The sequence below is a fragment of the Strigops habroptila genome, chromosome 3, assembly GCF_004027225.2.
Source record: "Strigops habroptila isolate Jane chromosome 3, bStrHab1.2.pri, whole genome shotgun sequence".
NCBI classification, from domain to species: Eukaryota; Metazoa; Chordata; class Aves; order Psittaciformes; family Psittacidae; genus Strigops; species Strigops habroptila.
Window position 1 is genome coordinate 83408596 of NC_044279.2, and position 12352 is coordinate 83420947.

General features: G+C 42.1%; 1 protein-coding gene across 5 annotated transcripts in view; it reads right to left on the minus strand.

Moving 5' to 3' along the window:
• Positions 1-12352, minus strand: part of SPATA5 (spermatogenesis associated 5) — a 197257-nt gene that overhangs the window by 12324 nt on the left and 172581 nt on the right. The gene's annotated exons all lie outside the window — the stretch shown is intronic.

A 12352-nucleotide genomic window follows, 5' to 3' on the forward strand; every position in this document is an offset into this window, starting at 1 on the left:
ACTCCAACTGCAAGCTTTCTTTTTTCTTCTCTCCGCTCTCTTAAAAGTATTACTAGATGTGGTATCCTTCCAAGCAATATATAAAACATGTACATTCCAATTTAACTTTTGTAACTACAAGCCCAAAATGCAGCTATTTTCCAAAACGTACTCTGCCGATATGGCTCCCATCACTTTGGCAGAGACATGGCATAGCTGCACCTTTCACAAAGGAATTCCGTAACAAAACGAGTTTTTACATGCTGGGACTAAATATTTTAAAACAGCATTCTCTGCCAACTTCCAAGTTTCAGCTATATTTGTGCAACTAAAAAAAAAAAAATCACACACATGTTTCTATACAAGATTCAGCTGCATTTCTGGTTAACCTCAGAATTATTTCATTTTTATATAAACATTTAATGAGAAAGTTTGACTTCTTCCTTCAGTGAGGAAAAGGAAGCCAAGCCACTAGAAAAACAGAGTCTTTCTATATGTACTTGTGTGTGTGTGTGTGTGTGCAGGCACTTGTTTTAATTAAAAGTAATTAACAGAATGCTGTGTTCTCACTCACAGTGTCCTGTTACTACAGAGGATCTGTACCCAGAGCCAATGCTATTTTGCTGAATGCCGCTAGCAAGACAGATTGAATTATGCAACTAAAAATGTAAAAACTAGAAGACTTGGAGGACATCATTAGCTGTAGCTGTCATGAGTTTCTCTCTAGAAAAGCAAAACAAAAGAAAAAAACCCACAAAACAGATTTGGCAGCTTCTACCTTATGAAACCTATCATAGTGTAGGTGTTAGCAGCTGTTGTGCTTGCTCGCTTTTCAGATTTTGAGGCAGACAGATACCAGGTTGGGTGACACATTCAGCATATTCAGTATTTCTTGCACTGTAAAATAATTCATGCCTTTGCTTCTCAAATCAGTAATTCTTTTCTCAAGTTTAACCCGGGAGAGTAGCCTATGCCTTAGACTCCTATCAAAACAAAGCAAATAAAAGCGATTCCGCAAAAGGAATAGGGAGAAGTGCCCTCCCTTCTTTCCCTAAAGAAATTATTTTCCTAAAAATATTTTTTTCATCAATAGACCACAGCCAGGCTAGAACTGTCCTTCAACTCCAGCAGCATTTCTGTTACATTATATTACTGCTTAAAGATTGCTAGAGCCCTAAACTTTTGAATCTGCACAGCAAAATAAGAAAGCAAAAAATTCCTTTTTCATGGGTTTATTTAGATTCTCCCTTTCATCCTGTCTTTGGAGGTATGGCAAATACTGTCTCCAATTTGAATCATAGAATCGTAGAATAGTTAGGGTTGGAAAGGACCTTAAGATCATCTAGTTCCAACCCCCTGCCATGGGCAGGGACACCTCACACTAGACCATGTCGCCCAAGGCTCTGTCCAACCTGGCCTTGAACACTGCCAGGGGTGGAGCATTCACCACTTCCTTGGGCAACCTGTGCCAGTGCCTCACCACCCTCACTGTAAAGAACTTTTTCCTTATATCTAATCTAAACTTCCCCTGTTTAAGTTTGAACCCATTACCCCTTGTCCTACCACTACAGTCCCTAACAAAGAGTCCCTCCCCAGCATCCTTATAGGCCCCCTTCAGATACTGGAAGGCTGCTCTGAAGTCTCCACGCAGCCTTCTCTTCTCCAGGCTGAACAGCCCCAAATTTCTCAGCCTGTCTTCACATGGGAGGTGCTCCAGCCCCCTTATCATCCTCGTGGCCTCCTCTGAACTTGCTCTAACAGATCCATGGCCTTTTTACGTTGAGGACACCAGAACTGTACGCAGTACTCCAACTGAGGTCTCACAACAGCAGAGTAGAGGGGCAGGATCACCTCCTTTGACCTGCTGGTCACGCTTCTTTTGATGCAGCCCAGGATACGGTTGGCTTTCTGGGCTGCAAGCGCACACTGAAGCCGGCTCATGTTAAGCTTCTCATCAACCAACACCCCCAAGTCCTTCTCTGCAGGGCTGCTCTGAACCTCTTCTCCACCCAACCTGTAGCTGTGACTGAGATTGCCCCGACCCAGGTGTAGGACCTTGCACTTGGCTTGGTTGAATTTCATGAGCTGTTTACCACAACTCTTTGCGTGCAGCTGTCCACCCAGTTCTTTATCCACTGAGTGGTCCATCTATCAAATTGATGTCTTTCCAGTTTAGAGAGAAGGATGTTGTGTGGGACAGTGTCGAATGCTTTGCACAAGTCCAGGTAGATGACATCAACTGCTCTGCCCCTGTCCATCAGTTCCGTAGCCCCATTATAGAAGACCACCAAATTGGTCAGACAGGAATCTTGCATAGCAGGTTAATAGCAACTGGATTGGTAGTTACCTACATATGAGCTATCATAATACAATATAGGAAAAGCAAACTCAGTTAAAAATAATGGCCAGAAAGTCTAGCAAATCTTGTGGAAGCTTAGTGTTTCTACCAGTTCAGACAGAAAACATGCAAATCCTAGGACAATGAGAATGAGAGATGCATACTTTCTGGGTCTCTGTATGGCTTTTTACACATGCATACACATCCTGAGTTGAGGCAGGGAGTGAGAAAGGACATTTGTTGTGTGGGGCCCTTAGCTTGCAGATGAATAATGTCCTTAATGGAAGCTCTCTTGCTTTTATTTATTGGGTTCTCAGTTCCTGGAAGGTGCGAGATGTCTCCCGTGGAGTATCTATTTCCCCAGCAGAATGCTAGAGGAATTTCAGACTGTTTCTAGGTTTACCTCTTGGAGCTTCCCATGGTATCCAGCTGCTCATGTTTCCCAGGAAAATCAGGGAGGAGGGCTACTGCATGCCTATATTCCAGGGAGGCAGAATATGGCTGGGAGGACAGTCTGACCTAGAAAGCAATGCTGTTAGACACAGCTAGTTGCCTCTGTGTATGATTATTACTCCTAAAGGAGGAAGTGAAAAGGCTGGTAAAGAATTTAAAGTAAGTTTTAATGCAAGTTTTGCTTGTGCAAGAAAAGAAAAAAAGTAATCATAGCAAGAAAAACACCAGTGAGTGATATAAACATATGAAACAAGAAAACTGGTGTACCAACAATAACCTCAAGTTAAGGATTTATGTAAGGGGTATATTTAAATGGAATAGCAAGTCAGTAAAATAGCAGTAAGACAGACACGATAGTGTGACCTGTGCTTCCCAACAGTCAGTGTAAACCAGTGACGTGCTGATCACCACCTCTTTTTGGTCTGGCCCCTTGATGAGCCTGTTCAGGTGCTAATCAGCAGAAACCTAACCCAGCAACATAGAAGAGAGGAGTTTTTGCTGGTTTAGCACCCTGAACTGGCTCGCCTAGGATGCGGGCAGGAAGGTAGGCAAAGGAGGAAGGCTCTGAAGGCAGGGAGAGGACAAGAGTGCAGCAGAAAGTGGGTTTAAAGCACACTGAAGCTTAGAGATATATTAAAACCACATAAAAATGCTTTCACTTGTGCAGCATCTTTCACCCATCTGCCAATTCAAAAGCTAATGCAAGATGCATCTAATTAAGAAAAGTATATGCCTGGTGTATATAGAGAGGCATTCACTGGTGTAGGCAGCTTTGTGAGTGGTCCTTTCAGGTGGTCAGTTCCCACATTTCCCATAAGGATCTTGGTGTTCTGACCTGACACTCCTCAATCTACGGGTTTTAAGATTTGCATGCTTAAAAAATACCAACAGTATTTTGAGTTATTCAGTAATAAAATGCTTACTACAGTTCTATTATCTGCAACAGTATATCTACTAATCACTTTCAGTTTGTATAAAAGTTTCAAACAATACATTCCAGGTGTACCCCTACTGTGTCTTCTTAATATAGACCATAGCTAAATGTGACCCATTGCTTCTGGTCTCAAATCACCCAGTCCAGTGAATCACTGAGTGTGTACTGTGAAGGATTCACAGCACAATCCCAAAGTACCAGCTCCCTCACAAGTGGACCAGCTTGTCACCAGTGCAATTGTCCCCCATCACTCTGGGAACGAGCCAAAGAACGGAATGAGGCAGTGTAAGGTAAAATGCTGAAATATAAGAACCTGCCGTCAGAGCTGTCACTTGCCTTCAGTGAAAAGTTACGAGTGACCAGATTAACAAGGTATCTGCTTTTGCATTGTTAAGACTTAAACTTGTCATTTTAGTGCCCTCCTGCAGCTGAGAAAACTGAATCCATATCACGTCTGAAAGCCACTTCAGTATTCTGGAAAACCGGATCTGCTACTCCATGGATAACAGATCTAATTTAGCAAATTCCTCCATTTCTTGTCTTTCATAGCCCTAAACTCCTTCTCAGTTTGTGCCATGATATTGCAAAAACGTCCTTGGTCTCCTGGGTTTTCTCCCCCTCCTTCCTTGTCTAGGCAAGACAATGTAATGCAAATTTCCAGCACTATGGAGAGTTAGAAAATGGGTCACTTGCATTTCTCTTCACTTCACAAAGATGTTTTATGTTCAGAATTTACCCTCAACATTTTTGCAAATATACATAGGAAGAAGCAGAGGAGTCTCCCTTCCCCTTCCTCCAGGTTGTATGCAGCTTGCTTTTCAATGTTGACAGCATCTGAACTTCTAAGACGTTGCAGACTAGCATGATAAACAATTTAAGGCCAGAAATTTATGAAATTTATGCTTAATAGTGTTCAGCAATGAGGATCCCCCTAGAGCTCTGTGACATTTGCTGTCCTTGGCCACAGCGCTCTAGATTCCGCATTCCCTACTTCAAGCTTACATCAAAGCACAGTAGCTCTGGGCCCTCTGCACAGGAGGCCCAAATCCACAAGCCCTCAAGAGGCCCCTCAGGCCACCTGAGCCCTGCAGAGAGGCACCCACCATTTCCTAGCCGTGACAGAGGGAGGTGAGAGTGATCACACCTATTAGGTAGGTGCTTAACATTTGAGGAAGGCTCTCTGTAGGCACTGTCGCATACCACATTACTGCTTTCACAGTTACTGAGATAATGCCAAGTGTCTCCCACCTTTCCTGGCACCAGGAAGATTTGCCAGGATAGTATATAACACCACAGGAGAGGCTGAGATCAAGGGAGAAGGGAATGAGGCCCAAAGGAGCTGCTATAGCTGTAGCACAGCAGAGGATGCCACAAGAGCGAGCTGAGAAATGTTGGCTATAACAGAACTAAGGACCACAGCTAAAAAAACGCAACTTAAAAGCCGCTAAGAAATGTTACTGCAACCACCAGCAGGACTGGCCCATGCAACTGAAGTGCTCCTGAGGTTTGCATTACAAATTGAAGTTACCATAAGGTTTCCTGTAGAAGCGTGCCTCTTGCTGTATGGACTGGTATTGTTTCCAGCCCAGCCAACAGATGAGTTCATAAGATTTGATCAGGAATTGCCTATGTGCATGAGAAAGTGTGAGTTTTCTATTTCCAGTTTATTATATTTACTCACTTTATGTTAGATGCACAGATACCAGGACTGGGACAGCAAATGTTTTAGCCCTTCTCCAAACACAGTAAGAGATGATCAAAAGAATGAAGACAGCACATACAGGATGCTACCACAGAAGCTCAGGTTTCCATACTGAACCAAAAAACAAACACTATTTTCTCTCTGATTTACGATTATTCACTACATGTAAAGATCAGGAGATGTTCTTAACACTTCCTACTTGATATCAAATTCAATACTTTTCATGGTATCTGGAAGACTTTGTGATACAAGTTGTTTCCTTTGTCACAGCGACACTCCAGCTCTGTCTTTCTTCCTCCCACATAACCACACTGGGAGCAGCAGCTGCAGCACCACAGAGCCCTGAAACAACGTGGGACTCTTGCTCTACGCCATTAAATGCTCTTTCACTAAACTAAAAGCCACAAGTAAGTCATATTGTATCCATAAGCACATGTATGCCACAGGCCTCTCCCCTTCCAATATTATCCTCAGCAGCGGATCATTCAAAATCTCATGGAAGACATATTTCAATTCCATACTTTTTTTTTGGTAAGAGGAGGACCTTTCACCCCTCCGTGGACACAGTATTCAAACCACACTGCCAAATATTATATGATGTCCTTTCCAGAGTTAATTTTTAATTTCCTGACTCTAGTACATGAGAAATTTTCAAATTGCCTTGGCAGCCACTTACCAGCATGTGCAGACCTAATTGCAGCAGTGAATGCAGAGTCAGCCCAAATGAAAACCTCTGGACTAACTGAAGAATTTCTGCAGAATTAGTTACTTGGTTGAATCAAGTTCCAGAGAGCCCCAGAGTCCAAGAAACGATGTAACACAGAGGGTGCAAACCTTTCTTGCCCCAGTCTGCTGTGCAGTAAGGGAAGGCAGGTGTCTTCAACATGTCACTCAATAACCCGATGATTTTCCTTTTTCACTTTTTAATGCCACAATTCATAACCCACAGATGTGCACAGCTATAAATCCTGGCACCCTTTCCAGTATGAAAGAATTTCCACTGGTATTCAATTTTCTTTGCTTTACCTTAAGTCACCCTAATCATGCTGACATCTACTATCGATGATTATATTAGCCCTAAAAGATCCTTAAACAAATGAAAAGGACTGACTTCCATTCCTAAAGTTCTGCTTCCAATTTTCTAAAGGAAATTAAATAATGTATAAATCAAATGCTGGGCGCAGGCCCAGGCAGCTGAACATCGCTTTGTCCTTTCAAAGTGAAGACTAAGTGTCTGCTACAGAAGGGACAAGCCAAGAGAAATAAAGCTTAACCTCAGCTCCATGTGAAAGTGATTTGGGATAATCGGGGGAATATGCAAAGAGGTTAAAATGGGGACCACATACCAACAGGAGAACTTTACATGATGATCAAAAATATATCAAGAGCTGACCTTCACCTGGGAGAGCTGCACAGCCCCAGCGGGCAGTTACACCGGAGCAGAGTACAAAGGGCAGGAGAAAGACGACATGTGCAGGAAGTGAAAAATCTATTTATAGATGGCATTTGTCATGTCATGGTAATCTTATCAGGGTTGGTTTTTTTTTTTCCAGTTTGCAAGATTTATAAATAAGTACTGCCTGACAACCTTACAGCGAGTTAGCTATGCGGTAAATGCACATGCTACTTTCCAGTTCTCCTTTAGCTAATACATACTTCTTAGACTATTAAGTCACTACCAAGGGACTTCTTAATTTATGTACTATTGATGGACTGCTGATCCTTCTCTTTAACACAGTATATAGAAGGGGAAAAAACAGTAAAAATGTACTAGGTATTTTCCTGGTCTTATTTTCTAAGCAAGCGATTGCTTTAATTGCCACAAGGCATTTCTTACAACTATTGGGAACAGATGTATTTTGTAATATGATTTCTCTATTAAAAGAAGATCCTGATCAAGTTTACATGGCTCCAACAAGAGGTTATGCTGACATTTTTGCACGCAGAAGAGTAGGTCTGAAATCTCAGATTAGCACTAGTCTTCGTAATTACGATCAACATAACCCTATTTGCATAACCCAAACTTTGATGGAGAGAAGAAGACATGTCACCCAGCTGTTAATGCTACAACTATGTAGTCTTGGCTATTTACAAAATATTCCTCAGAATATTATATATGTATATTATATAATATTTTATACTCTACCAAATATTTTGGATGCAATGCAAATGGCCCTTAAACGCAGATGTCGTAACCCTCAGTGTCTTTATCCTTTCCTGAGTAACCAGCACAATTATTTTCAGCACCATCATTTAGCCGTTGTTTGGTCTGTCACAACTGTAACTGAGGAGCTGGCAAAGCAGGGATGGCCATATAACAGTTACATACACATGTGAATTCAACAAACATCCTGGCTAGTTCTTGCAAACATGTCAGGAATTGCTTCACTGTTTGGAAAAAAAAAAAAAAAAAGTAAATCCTCAAACAAAAATACTATCAATTTATTTCCCTTTTAAAAAGTCGAGTTTGAATACGCAATTTCATTTTGCAGAGTTATTTGAGGTATGTTATGAGTACCATTTAAATCTCAGGATACAAATTCATCTGACCATTAAACACATTTGATTCAGAAGAACTAACAGGTTTACTGAGTTCACAGACTTGTAATTTACCAACAAGTACCTGTATATTTCATGAGAGCTATAAAAGATTAGAACAGGCTTCAGGAATGCTAGTTCAGTATAAAGATGCAATTCAGTCAACTGTCATGAGCTGGGAGATTCTTCTATCTATCTCCCTACCGCTTCTCTCCCTATAGACTCCCAGCAAATGAAGCATTAGCCCATGCTAAGACTGTATTTAAAAAAAGCAAACCAAGGAAAGCAATGAGGGGGGGCCTTAGTGGGACCACAGGGCTTTATAAAAACACTATTAGAATAAAATCCTCTGTGAAGACCTCCAAGTTTCACATCACTTTGTCTCTGCAGGTTACCAAACATCAATAACAAGAAGAAAAAAACAAACCATAAAGAAGGATGGTAAGAAGTAGGAAGTTTTTACAGAATGTGGTTGTTTTGCCATCCTTGAATTTAAACAAAACCAGACACGCAATATATTACTCACACATGAAAAGAGGAGAGCCAAAAGGGAAGGGGAGAGTTCCCTCCCTTTTCTCTCTCCTTGCTTCAAGGAAGCATCCCCGAAAGCACATAGGCATCTGCTTTGGGTTCCTCTGACGTCAGTAAATACGATTGAAGTAAAGCACATGCTTAAATACATTCCAAAACTTATCTGCTTTTAATAATTGGAAGCTAAATAGAAGCTACAAATCAATGAGCAGAATATCTTCAACAAACAAGATCTTTTTTGACTTTAAGGTGATATTATTTACTGGCTCTGCAAAAGTTTGGTCTCAGTAATACCCATTATTAGAACTAGAGACAGTTTCTAATGCAGGATTCAATCAATTAATTTATGAATACTAAAATATATGCACTGGTGACAGAAAAGAGTTGTGGTTAATACCAGTGCGTCACATTTCCTTGGTGCTTTATAGCTTAAACATAGCATTAACATTAAATAGTTAACCTAGTCACAGCTAGGTTATCATGTGCAAAGGTTCCCGAGTTCCTAAACTCCTATGTGGTTATGGATTTAACATAAGGAACTCCTACAAACTATTGTCCTTCATTTTCATAGTCACCTGAATCTTCTGTTCTCAAGATGTAAGCCATCTGCATTTCAGATCTAGGCTTGTTAAATACCTGATGCAGAAAGCCAGGGGCTTCCACCAAGAGCTGCAATACAAGCAGTGAGCAGGCAATAGAACAATTAGTCACTAAGTATTTCTGCCTGGTTTTTAAATATCGATGTTTCCAGTAAAAGGAAAACAGGAAGAAATGTGGAGGTCTGCTACAAGGCTACTCAGCCCTGCTGGATAATTTTGCTAAGGCTGCTGGGCAGGAAGCTGTGGTCAGCAGCTCAGGCAGTGTGTGGCTCATGCTCTCAGAGAGGTTGGGAGAGAGGAAGAAAGATGGGCTCTCCTGTGGGAATGATCACACACCGAGGACCCTGGCAGGGTTAGGCAACAGTCCCTCCACACAGGAGTCAGCCATGTGACTGTCCCTTTTCTAAGGGACTGAATGTAGGATTACAGGTCTTGGCCCTATCACAGATGCCATTTCTCACCACCTAGCAAGCTCTGCTGCCACCTGGGATGCCTTGCCTTCCTGGGGTCAGCCCTCATCCACCTCCTAAACCTCATGGACTGTTAGTAGCGCCCTGGGACAGACTCCAGTTTGTTAAATCCTGTGTGGCTATGCCTGTGCACATGTGTCTTCTTTATACAAGGTACTCATTCCTACTTAAAAATTGATTATCTGCCTACTGGAAAAAACAAGACCTGAAACAATCTACAGTGACCTTGAGTTTGTTACCATCTGCCACAACCATGTATTATTCAAGCACAGGATATTGCCTCTAATGACTCTTCTCCTCATTACGAGGTGCACATTGAGGGGCAAAAGAAGCCTGACCCAAAGCTGAACAAGTGCTAATACAGACCTGAAACAGGCACAAGGCAATGTGGAGCAGATACAGGGCTGGTGCGCACAAGCCTGACGTGCCTGTCTCCAGCAGCTCGGAGCTGGTCTCTGCGTGTGGGTTCCCACCACCCCTGTTCTGCCCAGGGATGGTGGAGGGTCACAGCAGCCACTGGGGTACTGGGCACAGCAGGGACTGGTCCCAGATACTGCCATGGGAATCACTGTAGTGGGATCTAATTCCTCAGTAACAGGCAGGATTGGGCACTAAACTATCAATTCCCAGTTTTCATTAGGTTTATTCATCCTCAGGCCAATTTATACGCTGGTGTAACACCCTGGGAATTGTGCCAGCAAAGACTTTGGCCTAAAAACATCAGGTTGATTTCTGTAGCATCATCTGCGTATGGCTTTGGGAGACTATTTGTATATCCCACTACAGACTTTGCAGAAGCAAATACCAACTCTGAAGGAAGATTTTTGACTATGCAACTACTTTTTCAAGACAAAAAAAAGAGTAGCTTAGACCATGGGCAAAAAATTCAGATTGAAATACATTTAAGAAATATGGGAAGTTAATGCTTTCCTGTATATTGCTTTGAGAGTTATTAGCACCTAAATATTCTACATGTTTGAAAGTGTATTAATGAGCTGGAAGACAAAGCGATTTAATCAGAAGAGATCAGCAGTAATTTATCCTGCAGAAGATTTACATACAGCAGCCATGTGTGTTTGTTTATGATCTCTATGTCTGGTAATGAGTTTTTGACATGATGGAAAGCTGCGGTAGAATAATGCACTCTATTCCTCACACTGACTAATTAATGCTCTACTTAATCTGGAAAAAGGCACTTTAAAAATAAACACTAATTTTCAGCAGACCATAAAGAATAGGTAACAACTGAATCAGAGCATAGGCCTAAAAACTGGTGTAGCAACCTCACAAGCATGAAAAAAAGGTGATTTTTAACTCTGAGAGTACCACGTGAAAAGCGTGTGCACACATATACCTCTCTACACTGCAAACAGTACATTAACTTTTTAGTTTTTTTCTGGAAGAGCAAATATACACTTTCTTCTCTCAGCAGTCTTCCTTTTGCACCTGCAGAGATGATCAAAGCCTGAGTTATAACCTGTAGGAATCACTAAAACCAGTACGAGATGGCAGAGCTAAAATATTCCCCATCATTCACACACTGGGTGCTAAAGTATGGTTTGTGTTTACAAGTTACCTACAGTAACACTGTGGCCATCACCCTCCACCTCCTTCTGACAATTGATAAAATAAGCAGTAAATCCCAGTTTCCACAAGTGACACTGACAGGAAAAGCAGCCAGTGCAAAGATGGTCAGACATCGGGGAGATGGTGTTGAGCAGGGCTGGCTGCTTGGCAGGGAGTGCAGGGGGAACTCAGTGTCCTCAGCTTCCACTGAAGTCATTCCATTGCTTTTAGTCACTGCTCCCTGTCTCCACAGGATGTTATGCTGGAACAGCTACTGCATTTACATTCACACCCTATCTCATTGCAGGATAACTTCCTCACATTGACGTGCCCTTAGAAGTACAAGAAAGAGCATTCGTCTGTGGCTGCATTTAGCCCTAGGCTGAAGTCTCACCAGGTAACAGAGAATACAGATTTGGCTTTATCTTATAAAGTGTGTTAAAATATATCACCACCCTTTGGACTGAAACCAACTTCTTCTCTCTAATCTCCCAATCATTTCCCACAGAAAGCGTGTACTTTCTACAGCCCATGAAAGAAGGCAAGGACGTTAGGAAAACCAGAGGGATTGCAAGACATTGAAAGCCTGTGTGAGCTGCATCCAAGAACAAATTTCCCAGCTTAAGACACCTGAACTATGAAATGAGCCCTTTCAGTGACTGAGAAATTACCATAGTGGCTAAGAGCAAAATTGCATAGGCTACAAGTACTCAGGAACATCACTGCAGAACCTTGGGACTGATTCCCCAGTTGGAGTTAAAGGTAAATTAAGTAAAAGAGATAAACACGGAGCAAATGAGAGCTAAGCTTTTCATGCATGTTGAAATGACAATATCAAAATACAGCTTCTCCTGCCAAGTGCAACTCCTACCCTCCCACTCATACAGCCAGTGTACAAAATTTGTAACTCAGGAGTTCTTGTCTGCACTTCAGCTGCAATAGAAGATGCATTTGTGTGGTCCTCACAGTTCAGACCCCTAACCATATCCCATAGAGACCATCTGCAATGTCCCTGTCTCCCCAGTTCAGATTTCCCAACATGAGCAGTGAGGACCAAGTGAAGGACATTGCGTCTGACAGGGATATCCTAGCAGATACGTTCTGTGAGGAACAGCCAGGTAAGGTCAATAATGACAGGAACAGCGAATTGTTGAAGCGGAACCAGCAATTCCCTAAAACCACTTTGTTCCCAGGAAAAGAGCGCGCAGGCTGAAGTCTGTAGAGAAGCGCCAGCCTCTGCTG